The sequence below is a fragment of the Crassostrea angulata genome, chromosome 4 (assembly GCF_025612915.1).
Source record: "Crassostrea angulata isolate pt1a10 chromosome 4, ASM2561291v2, whole genome shotgun sequence".
Classification (NCBI taxonomy): Eukaryota; Metazoa; Mollusca; class Bivalvia; order Ostreida; family Ostreidae; genus Magallana; species Magallana angulata.
The window spans coordinates 954,442-974,506 of NC_069114.1; the positions used below are offsets into that span (position 1 = coordinate 954,442).

General features: G+C 31.8%; 1 protein-coding gene, 1 long non-coding RNA gene and 1 pseudogene across 2 annotated transcripts in view; 1 reads left to right on the forward strand and 2 right to left on the reverse strand.

Annotated features, from left to right (window-relative positions):
* LOC128179519 (uncharacterized) overlaps positions 1-20,065 on the reverse strand; it is a 271,672-nt gene that overhangs the window by 194,989 nt on the left and 56,618 nt on the right. The window lies entirely within an intron of this gene.
* LOC128179524 (uncharacterized) lies at positions 2,043-5,146 on the reverse strand (annotated as a pseudogene).
* Positions 5,224-8,660, forward strand: LOC128179535 (uncharacterized). Its single transcript, XR_008243096.1, has 4 exons — positions 5,224-5,346; positions 5,819-5,912; positions 6,427-6,824; positions 8,200-8,660. It is a non-coding gene; the product is annotated as an uncharacterized LOC128179535 (long non-coding RNA).

Genomic DNA, 20,065 nt, shown 5'->3' on the forward strand with positions numbered 1-20,065 from the left:
TAAAAGTTAATATTTTGTTCAACTTTTGAGCATAAAAAAGATATCCAAAAGGCCCACTTTTATAAATCTTTTAAAAATAGAAATGCTATCTTTTATTACCTTTTAACTCAAGAAAAACAATCTTTCAACACCTTTTCAACTAATGCAGTTTGGACTTTTATCATCTTTCTTATTTTGAAAGATTTACTTCTGTCAACTTTTAAAACCTTTTGTTATCTAATATGCATTGCCTATACTCCCAATCTGCCTTGTGATATATTACAAAATATCACCTTTAACAATCTTTAATTCATCTTTTATACCTTTTTATGTCTATTGATTACCTTTCTATTTAAAAAAAGGGTTGTCTTTTGTTACCTTTTTTTTTTATCTTTTATCCTTTTATATAATATATGTTTGACAGCAGTTTGTCATCGTGAATCTTGTACTTGGAGTATTTTCTACCCTTTTCTGCCTTTCGACCAGTGAAAATATTACCTTCAGTCAGTTTTGGTTCACAATTTACATTAAGTTTTAAATTCCTTTCTCATAATGACAAACTATATTAGTCAATTAATGTAATGCTAAATACAATTTTAAAATGAATATATTAATAAAAAATATCAATTGATTAAACAACAAATTTATTCTTTAAAAAAAAAACCAATTATATCATAATAACATTTATAATGACTAGAGATTAGATTGCATGTTTACATCTAGGTTTCAAATGGCAAGAATACACAACATGAATAATTTTAATACAAATATGGTAATCAATGTAAGCATATTGATGAAACTTGTTAAAAGAAATCATTGAAGAGGTGATCAACATTACAGGTGGTCTTTATAACAATCTTGAAACTGACAAAATCTATATATACCAGTACATGTTCTTCTCTAATCACAGTACATACTAGTTGAATTTTTCTATGATTGCTTACAGCTAAAACCAAACAAATTAATTTTACAAATTAGGTTAAATAAATGATTCAGAAATTTGTTAAGAGGCAAAAAAAGAAGCTAAAATGACCCCCTAGTTTCATAAATCGAATATTCAATTTTGACAAAAATATACTATCGATACCATTTGGTAGAAACTGTTTGCTAATATTAATAATACAGCAACTTGAGTGAATAAAAAAACCTTCAACACTACATACAGTTATATATAATACAGATACATGTACTAGAGTCAATAAAAATCCTTCGAATTCATCACTACATATATATATATATAGTTATATACATATGTATATGTAAACTTATACAATTAATTTTTCTTTCAATGAACATGCATATTGTCTTCTTACAACTTTTGGAAAATTGTCATTGAAAAAAAAAATGAAAATGTTTTTATGCATGCATGTACAATGTATTTTATAAAAAAATTAGCAAATAAAATAAATCTATATACATTCATGTATCTGTACATACCAGATACATGTAAATAGAACAGTTAAAGATAATGTGTGATCTTAAATTGAGTTTTTCATTTCATACAATTTAATGCACATGTATATTTCCACATACATGTATAATTTTAAAAAATATTTAATTGCATGATTTTCAAGTTGGTATCAAATTACTGAGTGCATAAATCTCATTAAGTCTTAACATCAATGGCATGCAATTCTTTAAAGGTATATACGGTCAAACTTCAGTCATCTCGAACTAGATGGGACTGTTTAAAAACTTCGAGATATCTGAGTATTCGAGATTTTTCAACAAAGAAGCAAACTAAATAAGATATTATACGGCCATTCAACATATTATTAATATCCTTGACAAAGAGAATGATACAAAAATATTTCATACAAACATATATATATAAGCATTGAATGCTTAAGTAACAGTCCACATAAAATTCAGACAAAGGGTGATACATATAATTGAACTAGCTGAAGACAGAGTTATGCAAAGAATTTGTAATATTTCCACAAGGATAAATAATTAAAATGAATATTTGATATCGTTGAAATTCATTTGATGGTTCAATGAAGTAAAATGAAACTTTTTTTACAAGATTTTGATCATAAAAAATGCCACAATATATACCTTTAAAAAAATGAAACAACTTAATCTTTTTTTACCATCCAAGGACACACCTCTGGACACGTAGGAGTTGGCTTAATATTAATTGCCCCAACACTCCTAGATTGTAGCATCCTCCTACTTTTTACCGAGCAAATCTCCAGAAAAGTTTTATCTAGGTGGCTTTCACCTTGGCAAGTTTATCGCTCTGCCACGAGAGTGGATGGGAGATGAATCCACCATCACACTCCTCATCACTGGAGGTAAACTCCACCTTTAAGATGTTTCTTACTTGGGCCCTTCTCATCTCATTTTCCCACCCCCTACTTGCAAGGTGTTCCAGTGCAGTTTTTCTCCTCTTTGCTTTCTGTAGAGGATTGAAATTAAATGGTTTAATTAATTAAATACAGTACATTGCAGTGATGCAGATCAAGAATGAATAATTGAGGTGGTATGAGACACCTGCTGATATTAATGTGGATAAAAGTACATTATCATCAAAATGCTTTTACCATTTTAGAATTTTTAAAATTTACAGTGTCTGACAAAAAAAAAAATGATTTAAATTATTTTGAAAACATTAAGGTACGTTAAATTTGATTAAAAGTATAAAAGTCATTGCGGAATTCAAACCTCATGACTTACAGATACGTAGCTAATGCTTGAACCCATTGCGTTACACTGTTGGATAACACATTTGGTAAAGAAAACTTTAAAATAAAATTATACATGTACTTCATTTTATGGTTTATTTCGATTGGAGGTATGTCACAATAGAAAGGTGTCCCATACCACCTTAAGTAAATATGAATATGTTAATGTTACCTCCTTCTTTCTTTCATAAATAACTCTCTTCTGCTTTTGCTCCTGCAATTTATTTTTTGATTTGAGGACTGACTCCTGCCGTTTAGAAATAAAGTATCTCTTTATGCCACCTAAGAAAAAAAAAATAAAAATCAGGTGTGCACATGCAAACCTTGTAATGAATCACCTATCAGATGCATGGAGTTTGCAGATGACATGTACACTTACTTGGGGTGGAGTGTATTTAAATGAGAACTTTACAATTGTGATGATTTTTTTGTATTTGAGAAAGCAGATAATTCTTAAAGGAGTAGCAAATGAAAACAAACAGACTGAGTGAAAACTATCAGGTAGATACTGCGATTAGGATGCATGCTATATTTGTTTGGAAGAAGAAAACCCTATGTCACCATTTTTCTCCAGAAAGTGGGAAAAAATCCTAATTTATCAGCTCTTGATTCAATTATACATTAAAGAAATTACACAAACATGTAAACTATGTGCATGAAAGTGACAGTAAAACTTACAGTGGATGACCCTCTCTTCAACATCAGAGCTCCAGCCCTTAACAAACATCAAAATATGGTTGGTCATTTCGATGTTTTCATCATCTTGCTGTCTGAAATTGTTATTTTATAATAAATATAAACACAATCATTTGACTTTTTAAAAGTTTTAAAACTTATTATGTGATATATCAAAAGTTAGTTATTTATAATTGCTGTGAATTTCTAATGTCTCACTTTAATTTCTTCATAATTTTAACCTATAAAAGCAGCCATTTAACAAATATTAATGGATGTGTTTCTATATAGTTTCTATTCTTACTTCTTTTTGTCAAACATCCAAGTATATCCCCGTTTGAGTCCATCGCTGTAGCCATCCCTAATTGCATTCTGCAACAACAAATGTGATAAATATTATATTATTGCCAGCGATTCGTCCTAGATTTCTAAATACACCATGTGTGTGGGTGTGTGTGTATATATATAAATAGAATAATCGAATAGAAAAATTAAAAAAATAAAATAAAATTAAAATTAAATCATTGCTTTATCGTTTAAAAAATTTGCACATGTACTTACTCGTATACTAGGTGGTACGTATACTTTTTCTTCCCGTGTTTCTTCCTTCTCCTGTTCTTTTTTCTCTAACGCCTTGATTCGTTTTAATATTTCATCTTGTTGGAGAAGGATTTTCTCTAACAAACTTGTTGTAGCTATATATAATTAAATAATGATTGAGATTAGATCAAAACTCACAAACATGTTACACAACTGATAATTTTGCACTTCTCATGCTGTTTTTTCTATTATTTAACTGACCAATAGGGGGACATTCAAGGGGCAACAAGATGTAAAACTATGTCAATAAACGTTCAGCACAATCTTTGATTTGTTTTAAAATTTAAAGAGACTGAAAGGTACGATGGTCTGAGTGTTTCTAAAAAAATGCCAATACAATTACACAATTAATAATCATCATGTAAAAATGTAACGTTACATTTACAACTTACATTAATTAATCGATTATAAAAAATACATCAAGTGTCCAACTGATAAACGTCGGTTATTGTGTTACTTACATTTATTTGGCTCACAGACAGGTGTTTGATTCACTTTGACCCTTTTACTTGATTGCAGCTGGTGACCAGTCGGTGTAGAAGAAGTACTACTTGCTCTCGAACTGTCATTTCCCTGTAATCAAAACATTAAAAGTGAAAGTAGAAATAGATTTTTCGGAACCTCTCTAGTATTTGTAATAAAGCCATTTCGTATTGTTAATTTTTGTATAAACAAAAGGTAAAGAAAAGGTGAAAGTACAAATAAGTCCTCTAAATTAAAAAAATTGTAGTAATCAGCATAATTTTGCTACTGTATGTGTATATTTGTAACGTTTCCACATAAATACGAAACTAATGTTAATATTGTTTACTTCCTTCTCTACAATGTAAACAATATATGATTGTACGCGGGGAAGCTATGCGAAGATCATCTATCTTATACGTTTTTTATCTTTAAATTGCTTTTTTTGATAATCAAAATAAAGTGATAAGGTACAAAATGTGCTATATCTGCATTCGTTCAAAAATTTATGAGGATAAGAACAACCCTACCTGTGTCTGAGAATTTTCTGCATCACTTTCCTCTGCTCCCGATGAATCCAACATGGTGGGCAGAATTCGGCGTCGTTTTGGGGTCTTTCCAATTTGGCATGGAGTACTACAAGTCCCGTTTCTCTGTTTTGGTGAGGAACCAGTGCAGGAACCTACTTCACCTTCGTCATCACTAAAGATTCTATCACTTTGCGAATCGAGAGGAGAGCTCATTTTTTCTAGGTTTAGTGACAGCGACAACTTTTCTTGAGAGGGACAAATTCCGCGCTAAAGGGGATGCGCGGCAAAAGGGGATGCGCGGGAATCCCAATTAGTCACAGGAACCCCCTGCAGAACCCCGTGATTGGTACATGTGCTTGGAAGCCCAAGAGCTAGCATCAACATAGTGCAGGACAATTTCCGAGGATTTATTGGTATGTAGTCTAGGATGTCTTTTTAAGCTCACTGTTTTTTGGTAAATGCTTGATTCAAAGGTGAAAAAGATATGAAATATGTTTGAATTACATTGATTAAAGGGGTAAAACAAACTAAAATTAAAGACAGTCAGGTTAGAGCATCACACTGTCCATAATTGCATGTCATGCATTATTTGTCACAGTAAAAATTATATATAAGTCATTTAGGATATAACATAAGTTGATTATGAAATTGCCTTTTGAATGGTTGTGTCATTATTGGAGGTCACAGGTAAAAATTTGCTTCTAGCCTGACATTGTGTCATTTGTGTGTACACACAAATTATTTTTCAAGGCATTTAATTGATAAAATTTTAAATCAAAGATAAAGATAAATATCATGAAGCATTTCTCTGAGCATAGGATTTTGTTATCATGAATTTGATGTATAAACTAATTACATGTATCTTTTGTTGTTTGTTTTATAAAGGTATACATATACTCCAGTCAAAGAGGCCACGCCTGCTATCATCAGTGCTAGATGCAAGTACTTGCATTGCACATTAAGAAATTGTTCGTAAAAAGTAAGTACCTAAATTATTGTTAATGTACATCAGTAAGTAAGATAAAAAAAACCCAGCCAATTTGTCTTCTAAGGGAAATTGAGTCTGACATCATCCCGATTATTTCGTGCAGTCCATGGTTGCAGAAGCTTTAGACCAATCAGATATGGGTTGTGTACAGTAGATTTCAGTCCTGTCAGTTTCTACAGAGCTAAAAATTGCAATCAATTTTGTAAGAAAATATATAGGGAATCATACTTGGTGGTAGTTCCCTTCTACGGAGCTATAAATTACAATCAATATTGTAAGAAATGTACATTTATAAGGAATGATACTTAGTGGATGTACATATACCGGTAAATATCACTTAATCCTGCAGAATTTTGTACTTGGGTTTTGCAGATAAAAAAAAATGAGAGTCCTATGAATTATTGTGAATGGAAAGCAATGTGTATATATATATTATACATGTAAACAGTATAATTATATCAACTGATGTATATTAATTTCTTTGTAAAACATTTTTATTTCAAAGGAAAAGATGGGTAAACATAGTTTAGAAAGCAAAAGGAAATTTAGAAAAAGGAAAAGGAAAGAAAACAGACAAAAGAAGAAACTGCATAAGAAAGCAAGTATAGAAAAAAACCACATTTGCCTCTGCAATGCTTCATCCTGTCCAGACAAAACATCAATTTCTTGGTTGTCTTCATCATCATCATCATCAACACAACAATCATCACCATCAACACCATCATCATCATCATCATCATCATCATCATCATCAGTGAAACCAAAAGATAATCAAAATTTTATAACATTCACCTCAGATCCATTGTATGTGCGTTTTATGGAATATTCAGTGTTGAAAAAACGAGTTGCAGCTATTGAACAAAGAGAGAATTCTATGAAAATGTAATAATACACCCTCTTTAGGTATGAAAATACTTTAACTGAATTTAATGATTATTACTGAATATTACATCATATTTATACCCCTGTTCCAAACTGTAACCATGCTGTGAAGTTATTAAGGCTGATGCATGTCAATCACGATATCATTTTATGATAACACATGTGATGTGCAAATGAAAACCAGTAATATGTACATGTATAAAACTGAGTTTTTCTTTAACATGCAGTAAGTCATGTATTTGTTGAATTATTTTCCTCAAAATAGCAAATCGTCAACAAAAATATCCCAATTCAAAGAGTACAGGTTCTAGTATAGTGGTAGAACAAATTACTAAGCTAAAAATTGGAGATCCTCATGCTTGTTTGCCGTGGAGAGGTGTTTTCATTTGAAATTATCCTATAGCCAGGCAGATATGGAGAGGTAACCCTCAAATTTCTAATTATCTACATTAAACAGTGTTATTAAAAAAAATTCAGTTCATTTAAGTAAACATTGGAGATCCTCATGCCTCTTTGCCGTGGAGAGGTGTTTTCATTTGAAATTATCCTATAGCCAGGCAGATATGGAGAGGTGACCCTCAAATTTCTAATTATCTACATTAAACAGTGTTATTAAAAAAATTCAGTTCATTTAAGTAAACATTGGAGATCCTCATGCCTCTTTGCCGTGGAGAGGTGTTTTCATTTGAAATTATCCTATAGCCAGGCAGATATGGAGAGGTGACCCTCAAATTTCTAATTATCTACATTAAACAGTGTTATTAAAAAAATTCAGTTCATTTAAGTAAACATTGGAGATCCTCATGCCTCTTTGCCGTGGAGAGGTGTTTTCATTTGAAATTATCCTATAGCCAGGCAGATATGGAGAGGTGACCCTCAAATTTCTAATTATCTACATTAAACAGTGTTATTAAAAAAATTCAGTTCATTTAAGTAAACATTGGAGATCCTCATGCCTCTTTGCCGTGGAGAGGTGTTTTCATTTGAAATTATCCTATAGCCAGGCAGATATGGAGAGGTGACCCACCATATAAACACATTTTTATTCATATTTTTTTAGTTAAATGTGTTTCTTCTTGAACCCCAAGGACATTTTGTAATTTAACAAATTATGAAAAGAACTAGGTATTAACTTGCTTTATATGCTTTATATTTTATAAAGAAGCAAGTAACGCAACTAAAAATGTAAAGATCATTAGGTGTTGACTCTATACAATGTATAAACGTATATCTCTTTCATTAGCAATTATCATTTTAAATATAAGTATTTACAAGAACTATATATAATTATGTTTTCATAATATTCAGTAAATAAAAAATGAATTTGCCACAATATCTCTTTACTTCATACAGAGCATGTTACAGAATATATAAAATTTTTTTTTAATGTTTACAGATTTCAAAGGGTAGTCGCTAATGGAGATGAAAAAACAGTCAAGTAATTTCAGCAATTTGGTGATCAGGAGCTTTTTCCATTCGTGTGTTGTGAACATCAGTTTAAATATGTATGTGAATGTTATGGATTTGTCTTTGATATTTTTGGGAATTTTTTAATACAAGACATCTTTATTTTTTGTGCAAAATTAATTTGTTTTCTTGCTTGCCTGTATATGTGTTACAATATGGCATCTGCTGCAAAGCGACCACGAAAGTTTTGTACAGCATGTAAATTAGAGTTTTCCGACCGACATTTTCGGCGACATATGGAAAACTGTGGCAATGATAAGATCAATCTTTCTTCTTCCAATGTATGTACAAGTTCTGATAGCAATACAGATGATGATGATGCTCATCAAGAATCTCCCCTTTTCTCAGATGAGGAAGAAGTTGTGTATAAAAACTATGACTCCAAAAAAAAAATATATTGAACACAAAACTTTTTGTAATATTAGTGAGGAAGATGCTGAAGCATTTTTTGACATAGACTTTGAGAATGGAAGTGAAAGTTTAGAAACCAGTGATTCTGATTCTGATGAAATTGACATTTCAATGGATACAGATCTAGATGTTGAAGAGTCGAAAAAGCTGTGGTATCCGAGTCAGAATCCATTAATGTTTTGACACGAGTTGTATGTACATTTTTAGTACTGTGGCAATCGGTATACAATGTGTCAGACTCAGCTGTTGAAGCATTATTAAAACTATTTTCAACTGTATTTAATTTTTTAAGTAATTTTTCAGCAGCACTTCAAACAATAGTAAAAATTTTCCCACAGAATTTATACACAATGTCAAAAGTTTTAGCCAACAGCAAGTCACAATTTTCAAAGTATGTTGTATGTAGAAAGTGTTTTACATTGTATGACTTGAATGATTGTTTTTTAAGTGTTGAAGGTAGACAACAATCAAAACTCTGTAATCATATGTGCTTTCCAAACCATAGACTTGCATACATGCGTAAAACATGTAAAGAACCTTTACTTAAAGATGTAGGAGAAACAGGTGCTTCAAAATTTGTACCATTCAAAACATATTGTTACAAATCATTAAAGTCATCACTTGAAACTTTTGTAAATCGTGAAGATTTTGAGGATAAATGTGAAAGGTGGAGATCTAGACAAACCCAACAAAATATTCTTCATGATGTTTATGATGGAAATATCTGGAAAGATTTCAATGGTAGAAAATACAATTTTTTTACAGAGGAAGGAAATTATGGTTTAATGCTGAATGTAGACTGGTTTCAGCCCTTTAAGCATACCAATTACTCTGTAGGAGCTATTTACTTATCAGTTTTAAATTTACCAAGAGAAGAAAGATTTAAAAGGGAAAACATTATGTTAATTGGTATAATACCTGATATGAAGAAAGAACCACCAACAAATACATTTCTTCAACCTTTAGTGGACGAACTAAATGATGCTTGGCTTAATGGTTTTCATATTAAATCTAGGAAATCCAAAAACCAAACTAAAAAGTTCAGATTGGCTCTCCTTTGTGTAGGATGTGATGTTCCTGCAAGCAGGAAATTATGTGGGTTTTATGGTCACATGGCTAACTTAGGCTGTAACAAATGTGAAAAAAAGTTTCCAGGTGTGTTAGGAGAAAAGATATTTGGTGGTTTTGACAGAAGCACTTGGCCTCCAAGAACAAATTTTCATCACAGGGAAGTTTGTGGGAAAATTTCTAAATGTTCTTTAAAATCTGAAAAAGAAAACCTAGAAAAGAAGCATGGAGTAAGAGTGTCATGTCTGCTAGATTTAGACTATTTTGACCCAATAAGGATGACACCGATTGACCCAATGCACAATCTTTTCCTTGGGACTGCTAAACATATGATAAGTGTATGGAAAACTAAAATGATCTTAAAAGATAGTGATTTTTTAGTTATTCAAGAGAAGATAGAGAAAATTTTCTGTCCATCTGATATTGGCAAATTACCTAAAAAGTTTTCATCCTCTTATGGATCATTTAATGCTGATCAGTGGAAAAATTGGACTCTACTGTTCTCAGTTTATGCTTTAAAAGATGTCATACCCGATGAACATTTAGAATGCTGGAGAAAATATGTATTAGCATGTAGACGGTTGTGTTCTAGATACATTTCATTAGGAAATGTAAAAGTAGCTGATGGATTATTGGTTAGTTTTTGTAAAAAGTTTGAACAACTTTATGGAGTTGATTTTGTAACACCAAATATGCATTTGCATGGTCATTTGTTAGATTGTTTGTTTGACTTTGGTCCAATCTACTCGTTTTGGTTGTTCAGTTTTGAGAGAGAAAACGGAATACTTGGTTCTTATCCAACAAACAGAAAAAGTATTGAAACCCAGATTATGAAGAAATACTTGAAAGAGAGTTGGGCCAGGGAAAAACAGACAGATTTTGATGATGATTTTTTGTGTCTATTTAATGACCTGACTAAATTTCATTCTGACAGTGTGCGTGGAACCTTACATCAGCAATTAAAATCAACACAGCATACTAGTAATGTAGAAAAAGCCTCAATTCAAATAAATTTACAATCAGTTGACTGGAGTAATAACAATGGTATCTTTACCAAAAAGTATAAGGGTGAAATATTAACTGATGTTGAGTTGAATGAACTTCAAAATATGTATTCATTTTTGTATGGTGATAAGCAATTGAAATTGTGTACTTCTGTGAAAGTAGGAAAAGAGTTGTACATAAATGGATCTGTTTTAGGCTCAAAGCATGGCCGTAGTGTCCGTTCCTCCTTTATTTTAGCATTCTGGTGTGGAGATGATGGTGAACTTGTACATACTTATAGTGATCTCACACCCCATCCAGGTCAAATTGTCAGATTTTTTGAGCACAAAGTCATGATTGACGGTGAATTAAAAAGTCACTATTTAGCAAAAGATGTTTGGTTTAAACGTCTACCAAATTCATTGAGATTTTCATTTGGAAAACCAGTGGAAATATGGTATAGAAATCAATTTGAACAGCAAAGTTCATCAATGTATATTCCTGTTCAGAGAATAAAAAGTAAATTTGTGTATGCTACTGAAAGTATTATGGGAAAAGATGTTATTGTAGTTTGCCCAAGAGAGAGATATATTGTGTGAACTGAATATTATATCCCTGCTTTGTTTTATCATAATTATTGAAATCATTTATATTATCATTTTTATGATGATTTTTTTGACAACACAATGTACATACATTTATTATAAATGTGTTTACCTTGTCATAATTGACTTTCCTTTTTGACTTTTAATTTGTTGTCAAAAGGATTCAAATGATTTTATATTTGTATAAATTATACAATTAAATTGATTAAGTACTGGTATGTGTATTTAATTTCAATTTAAGTCACAATTTAATTGTTCAACAATGGTATATCATGTGTGTACATGATAACATGTTATTATATATATCATTATTTCTTAAAATAAATATTGAAAAGATCTAGAGCCATTAATTTACTTATTTGATGATAATGCATGTAGATAATTAAATAAATACATGGGAAAATATGCCAATATATTAAACAGTTGATAAATTTAAAGAAGAAAGGATGAAGTTAACAGATGTGACACTTTACGTGCAATTGATAATTATAAGTTTTCAAGTAAGGAATAATTAAAAAATAAAAAAAAAATTAACATGTATTAATATATTATTCTTTCTAAAAATTCACAAGGTGAAAAATTATCTTTTTAAATATGTCGGCTAATTAAAGTTCATATTTTTTCATCTTTCGAAAACAGAAGGTAATAATCACCTTTTTTAAATATAAAAGTTGAAAAATGTTGACCTTTCGTTAACTTTTCTCAAATTAAAGCTAAAAGATCATCTTTTAGAAATTAAAAGGTAATCAAAGATTCAAGTTCATCTTTTGTAAACATTTTATAACAAATTAAATATAATAAAAGGCGTTTTTTCGTGCAGTGGTAGTAAGGGGTACCCTCAGGGAATGACCGAGTTCCCCAGCAGTCATAAGAGGGGGTTAGCATTGCTCATGGTAGCCATTATATTAGAACAGCATGGTTGCAGGACAGTCAGTCATTATACTCAAATGTTAGTCAGGGATCTGAGATGTAGCTCGCCAGTTGATGATCATGACTATGTTCAACCCATTAATGATTTTGGGGACCCCATAACACATGGTTCTTATGTGGTACCTTCCACTGGAAGACTCCCAACAGTTAAACGTGCTAGTACTACATCTAAGTCCCCCACCCATAAAAAAATAACAGCTTTGTAAACATTAAGCATCAGATGAATTCGAATACAAAAAGGAGAGGAAGTTCTATTGCTGTCCTACTTTTATTCCCTGGAAGTTAACGCCCATTATCAAAGGGAAACAAATAATGGTCATCCGGTCCCAGACATCAAAGAAAGATATGGATAAGGAGTATATAGACATCACATAAACATAAATTTCAGCGTCATAGGACAGGTCTCTCCGAACTGTAGTCCTTATCCTAAACCGTTCCACAAAGAACGACATCTCCTGAACATGTCACGTGTGTCTATAAGAGAGGAGGACAGGAATAGACGTTCCGTGGAGTCGTTCCTCAGTGTGCCGCCAGCCATGGAGTACATCACTAACGTCAGTACCAGGAAAGTGGTCTACTCCTCGGGGAAGTAGTGCTGTGTTTCAGACTATGTGATCATGGAAGGGAATAATGTCGTAATATTTAGTAGATCAGTTTTTAACAAAAAATTTCGTAAATTAATATTTACAAATTATGCACTAATCTTCAAGATTTCAAAATATGAAAAAAATGCAAATTAAAGTGAAATGCAGGAAATTTAATTATTTTACTTCCAAAAAAAATCATCATAATACCGTCTTCATCTTCATCCCCAATTTTTTTACTACATTTGTAGCTTATACTTTATTGTAAAGACCTACACACTTCTATACATTTTGTTATATGTGAAACATCAAGTTATTGTGGCGATTAAGCTTTGACCTTAACTTCTGGTGATTGCTTACATTTGTTTCTGCACGTGTGCACTCGGTGTACACTAATTACATTAAAGGATTCGCTTGTAGGACAGAGCCTGTCTCGTGGCGTATTAGTGTACACTGAGTGCACGAGTATTTAAGAATGAATGAGAAACCTACATCCGAAACCTTTAATGTAATTAATGTACACTGAGTGCACGAGTATTTAAGAATGAATGAGTCACCTACATCCGGAACCTTTAATGTAATTAGTGTACACTGAGTGTACGGGTATTTAAGAATGAATGAGAAACCTACATCTTGTACCTTTAATGTAATTAGTGTACACTAGTGCACAAGTATTTAAGAATGAATGAGAAACCTACATCTTGTACCTTTAATGTAATTAGTGTATACTAGTGCACAAGTATTTAAGAATGAATGAGAAACCTACATCCTGTACCTTTAATGTAATTAGTGTACACTGAGTGCACGAGTATTTAAGAATGAATGAGTCACCTACATCCGGAACCTTTAATGTAATTAGTGTACACTGAGTGCACGAGTATTTAAGAATGAATGAGAAACCTACATCTTGTACCTTTAATGTATTTAGTGTACACTGAGTGCACGAGTATTTAAGAATGAATGAGAAACCTACATCCTATACCTTTAATGTAATTAGTGTACACTGAGTGCACAAGTATGTAAGAGGGAAAGGGAAACCTCAACTCCAAGATTAACCTGTTTATGTGAACAAACAATTTAATGTATCTTTTTTCTCACAATCTAGATCTTTATAGTGAAATGATTTGTATTTCAAATATCAGCTTCTTGTCTGCAAGCCATGACTTAGAATCCCATATGCTTTTAAAAGTACTTTTATAAACAATGAATATTTCAGTAAAAAATTGTACTTGGTTATTTTATTTTGAGTTTTATATTATATCACTGCAAAACGGTTATTTAATGTAGAGTTAAGTAACTTTATCATCGACGTTTAGTTGAGTGGGATTTGCATTCCTATTTGAATATGCATACAAAATCAATAATTTAATATCTAATCAAGAAAATTGTATGAATATTACATGTAGTTTATCAAAAATGAGTCTTGAAATATCATAAAGTGATCATTACTAATGGCGTCGGAACTTATTGAAAAGGAGAATGGGCTAGACTTATAAGAAATCTTGACAAGCAAAAACAAAGGCATCCTTATGATTATGTCTGACTTTGCAAAAAAGTACATGTAGTGGGGTAAGCCCCCCCCCCCCTCCCCCCGGTTCTGGCGCCTATGATTACGGTTGAGGGGTAATCAAGTCATAAATCAGATTCATCACGCCTCGACCTCCATGTTCAAGTTCAAGTTCTTTATTCCGAGAGACAAATATCTCATAGGTTATACATGTAAACATACATTTCAAATACAAAAGGGTAGCAATATACAAAGTGTACATAATCAATTTTGATTATTCACATTAATACATGTAATTCAATACTTGTTGGCATAATATAAATATTTCCCTAAGTACACATTGTTTTAGTATTTTAAAAGATAGTTACTGTATAATGTATACACACTTGGTTTTCGGGATTAGTATTTTATATATACTTTTCTCTTAAACTACGAAGTGATGGACAGATAAGTAAAACGTGAAATTCATCTTCAATATCACATTTTCGACAATCACGTGTTAAATTATAATACCTCCCTGTTTCAATCTTTAAGTCATGTGAAGACAACCGTAATCGTGTAATTAATTTACGATACTTTACATGAATTGATTTCTTTAGATAAACTTGTAAACAAAAGTAATCAACAACATGTTTAATATACAATATACATTTTGACGCATTGCTTATATCGTTGACAACTTTTTGTTTAAAGACATCACACATTCTATCATATACAATATCTAAAATAGCAGATTCTTTTATAGTACTCTGATATAAATTGGCCAAGCCTAATGTGCCCAATTCTTTCCTAACATTTGAAATTCAAGTGTCATTATTTTTCACCATGTCCTCGTAGCATGCTTTTAAAATACAGTTTTTGCTGTTTCTTAATTTTAACCAGTATTTTAAAAAAAAATGTTTCCTGAATATTTCTAGTGGAAATCTACCTAATTCATAGTATACCGCGCTGTTGCAAGTATTTTTTCTGACACCCAAAACCCTCTTACAAAAATGTGTATGCACTTTTTCTACATCTTGGCCTTTATGGAATCCCGAAATTCAGCACCATAGCTTAGCACACTTTTTACATAGGTATCAAAAACTTTAAATTGAGTTTCAACATCAAAATTCAAATCTTTCATTTTACTGGATATGCTGAACATTGCTTTATTTCCGTGTGCTGCACAGTGCTTTTGTGTGGATGAAAATTTACCATTGTAATTAAACAACATACCAAGATAGTTAAATTAGTTCACTACTTCTATGCATTTGCTATTGTATTCCCACTTTTCATCATCTTTAACACGTTTTCCGTTTCTAAAAATTACAATTTTGGTTTTTTGTGCATTAACAGATAAGTTCCATTCATCAGGATATTTGTGCAATGTGTTCAGCATACCTTGTAGACCCTCGGGCGAGTCCGCCAAAAGTACAGTATCATCAGCATACATAATTAAAAACAAATTATTTATTTGTAATTCAATTTATGTACAGTTACTATTTATAAAATATCTCTCAAAATCATTAAGGTACATTGAGAATAATAATGGAGACAATATTTCACCTTGTAGAACTCCAGATGAGATTCTAAATGTTTCTGTAAATATACCTTTGTGCTTGACACATACTCATACATTCTTATAAAGAAACTTAATTATACGAAATAATTTTCCTCCCAGACCCTCCATTTGATCACAAATGATTCCTCCCGGAAACTGTCCTATAATGTTATTTTGTTATTCCCTATTACTAAAATACATTCATCTTCATCAACTTTCCCTAAGTTATATTGGCTTTTAATATTATAAATACCCCCCCCCTCCCCAAACATATGTGTTTCATGTCATTGTCCAGAAAACTATGGCGTAGGTTTGCTTATTCTTGTAAATATGCTTAGCATATTTACCATTCTATGGGACATGACTCAATTACTATAATAAAGCGTTTAATTTTAAGTAGATAAGTACCAAATAATTTCGGTGAAAATATGCAGGCAGGTCTGCATATAAACGGCAATATGAACGAACACTTGTATGCATGTTTCAAAGTAAGGGATTGCTTAATTATCGAGTTTCTGTTTTTGAAATGTAAAATATGAAGTATGCTTTTACGGGACAGGGTTAAGATGTAAGGAAAGCATATTAAAGAGGTTCAGGTGCGAATAAGTAGAAATATCTCTTGTGAACGTCATATGTTAATGGACATTAGTTTGTATGATTAAGAGTAAGGGAATGCTCAATTATCGAATTTCTGTTTTGAAATGTCACGTATTAGTTTTATTTTTCTAGTTTGTTTACAATGCTTTCCAATTGGTTATTACTGTATCATACGATCAAAATGTTTGCAATGATTGGCACGATATAACCAGTGAAATATCAACCATCGACATTCGAATCGAAGAATCAGATGTGTTTGTTTTTCTCGGAACTAAAAACTAATTCATAACATGAATAAATGAAAAAAACCATATGTTATCACTACTAATTGAAAACAAAATCATAATTGTTTAATACTTCTTTAGTCCATGTTTGTTCGCAAATTTACAAACAAAAGCATTATAAAAACACAAAACTGTCGTAAACAAGTTAATTAAAAGCTACAAAGCTACACATTTGAACAAATTAAAGTGCGTATATTTGGTTTTAGGTTGTATGCACTTTGAATTAGATTTTTCTTTTCAAAGTGCGTTGCTATGAGGTTTTTAAGGGGGCTTAATAGTCGTGGCCATTTTGGACTACATTAATCTTTTAAGAAGAAGAGCTCTGTATATATTTAAATTTAAAATATTTTGTTTAATGCTATACATAGTATATATGAATATTGAGGGAATATCTTATGTTAGATTGTTTACCACCCAGCCTTCCTACTAGTAGAAACGAGTAAAAGAAGCAAATGTATTCTACATAGTTTACTGTAAACGTATTATATTTCTTTGGCGTGTACGATAATTGGCGGAAAATAGTTTTCAAACCAGTTGGCGTGGATTTGAATTAGCGTATTCGTGAATGTGACTATTCTTAAACGTACATGTATATGCATTGCATTTAGCGATGTACTGGATTTAGCGGGAGCTGCATGCCGCTAAAAACGCTAAATAGAATACGCATTCAAATGTAGTATGTGCATGACATTTGATGAATGTTTTGTTTATACTAGATACTGGGAACACATTTTCTAAGGTGTGAAGCAAGTTTCGTATTACTAAGTGCTGACAATTGTGCGCAGGGAAAACTCTTTGGAATTCAAATAAAATTAAAATGTAAAGCACGAATAATCCTCACATAAAATTTCGTGGGGGGGGGGGTTAATTTTTGTGGACTTTTTTTTTATTATTTGTGGGGATGTAATTTCGTGGATGCGTCAGTTTTTAGTATCAGAAGGTAAGCTTAATATTTTATGATTGAGAATGTAAATTCGTGTGCGAGGGCTGACCACAAATACCACAAAAATTGAGCAACAACGAATTCTAATGATTCCACAGTATTTGTTTTAAATGATTTTATTATTAGTCACTCCCACAGATTGACCGACTTAGATACTTTAATTTTGTGAAGCTTTAGCTGAGATTAAGGTATATAACAAATGTTTGTGGATCGGGGGGGGGGGGGCAGATGGCTAGGAGGGGCTGGTCCGGAACCCCTGTGAAAAATTTAAATATCAATTTCCTAAATTTACATTGTAAAAGTATCAAATATAGTCCCTGGACCCCTCTTTCTGGCATAAAAAATATTGTTCCGCGCCTTTAATTACTACGAAATTATTCAACTGAAGGTTTAACTTACCATATTCATATGATTTACCTTCATAAATCTTGCGTGTTGTTTGAAGCCAGAAATAAAGTAAAACTAGCGAAAGCAATTGTTTCATCTCCATGTATAAACCCTGTTCTATATTTTTTAAACAGATGAGACTTTACCTGTGTCACTAGAATTTATCAGACTCTGTAAACATGTTCCTGTTTTTATTGATAAAGATATTCCTAGAATTTGCTATATGTTTCTCTATTAACAAGACAAACTTACACATTGACTTGCATGTCTATACATGTAAGGATTAAAGTCGTTGCATTTTGTAAACCAACATTTATTCGCGACAACTTCTTTTCACGATTTACCTGAGATAAATTGGTTCGGGGGGACTAACATTCGCGACCAAGTATAATCGACGCTCGTCATATAAAAACAACAATACAACATAGAAATGTCCGCGGCAAGAAATATTCGCGACGGTTAGCTCACGCAAACCTCGCAAACAAAAGTTGGTTTCGTGCGTTCTATTAGGTTACTTTTTAAAGATATTTATGTATCATTTGTCTTATCTCTTTGAAAACAACTGACATAATTTTAAATGAAATGTTCAGAGAGTTGTCTTAATGATATGACCGAGTAGTATTGTTATCAAAATTAACTCTAACAAAAAGTTTATTACTTTGTTTTATACATGACGTCAAGTCTTGTTTTAACAGCTGTTGACAAAGGAAAGACATTCCTGAGCGCTGTCACCAATAGCAACCCCGGACAAGTAGTCGACGCTTACCTTAGCGCCGTGTGTTCGCGCTACCCCGCTTATAGATACGTGGTGGGACTGAGCGCCCAGGTCCTTTACCGGATCTTGTGGAATTTACCAGAGATCATTTCGGATTTTATATTGTGTTCAAAACGTCCGGTTCCTGAAAACTATCGGAAATCTTGACGGTTTCTGTTAGTCGCAATAATTTATGTAATGTTTAATGTTAGGCCATGTGTTAGACGATTCGAATCATATCAGTTACTGTGATGACTCCTGTAAATTTATGGTAAATTTATGGTTTAGCCTTTTTGAATAAGCATCGATGACCCAGTGTCGTACTTTTACAAACTTGTTGTACGTTTTTATATTTTCTTAACAAATAAATTGAACATCTTGATCTTTAAATTTAATATATTGTGTAATTTGGTGATAAGTAGTGTACAGGAATAATGTTAGTCACTTTATTTAAAACTGATACAGTCACATTGTTCCTCAAGATTGAGAGCTTGGTGCTTATAAATTGGTGAATAAAACAAAATTATCTTGCTATTTGATATCAAATTGCAAGTTACATAAACTTGATTTCTTCAGATCTCTTACCATTGAACCTAGGTACATGTATATGTTGAGCCCCGATTCGTGAACAAGATGAAAAAAAAATAGTTTGCACTATTTGTAGTTCATGTAATATAGATATTTTAGATTTTATAGATTTAATATAGATATATAGGCGGCAACATCAACAACTTTATATCAAAGACACTACGTCATTGAAACTTTTGACATTAAGATATAGGTTTTTGGAACATTCGACACTCTTTGTTTAGAGAGTTTCATTACACTATATAGTTAATCAGGGTAAAACGACAAAATTCACACCCGTTATACAATTATATTAATCAGAACAATTATCTATTTTACCGATAGCAGCCGGACTGCGTAACAAACGCATTCCTTTACAGAGAAAGTGGGTTTAAATCTGCTGTATTCCAAAATTAACCCTCTTATCGACAACAGAGGTCAATTCTCTTTAATCCATGTAATCTGGCTGCCCTGGACAGATTAGCTAATCAGCTTTGATTAAAACATTTACATTCGAACGGAGACTTTTTAACACAAAGGTCGACAATTTACAGTGTGTATTTATTGGATTTTGCCGCATGTTGTTGATTATGTAGTGTGTTTTGTCAATTCTGGATGTATACTGTTAATCAAA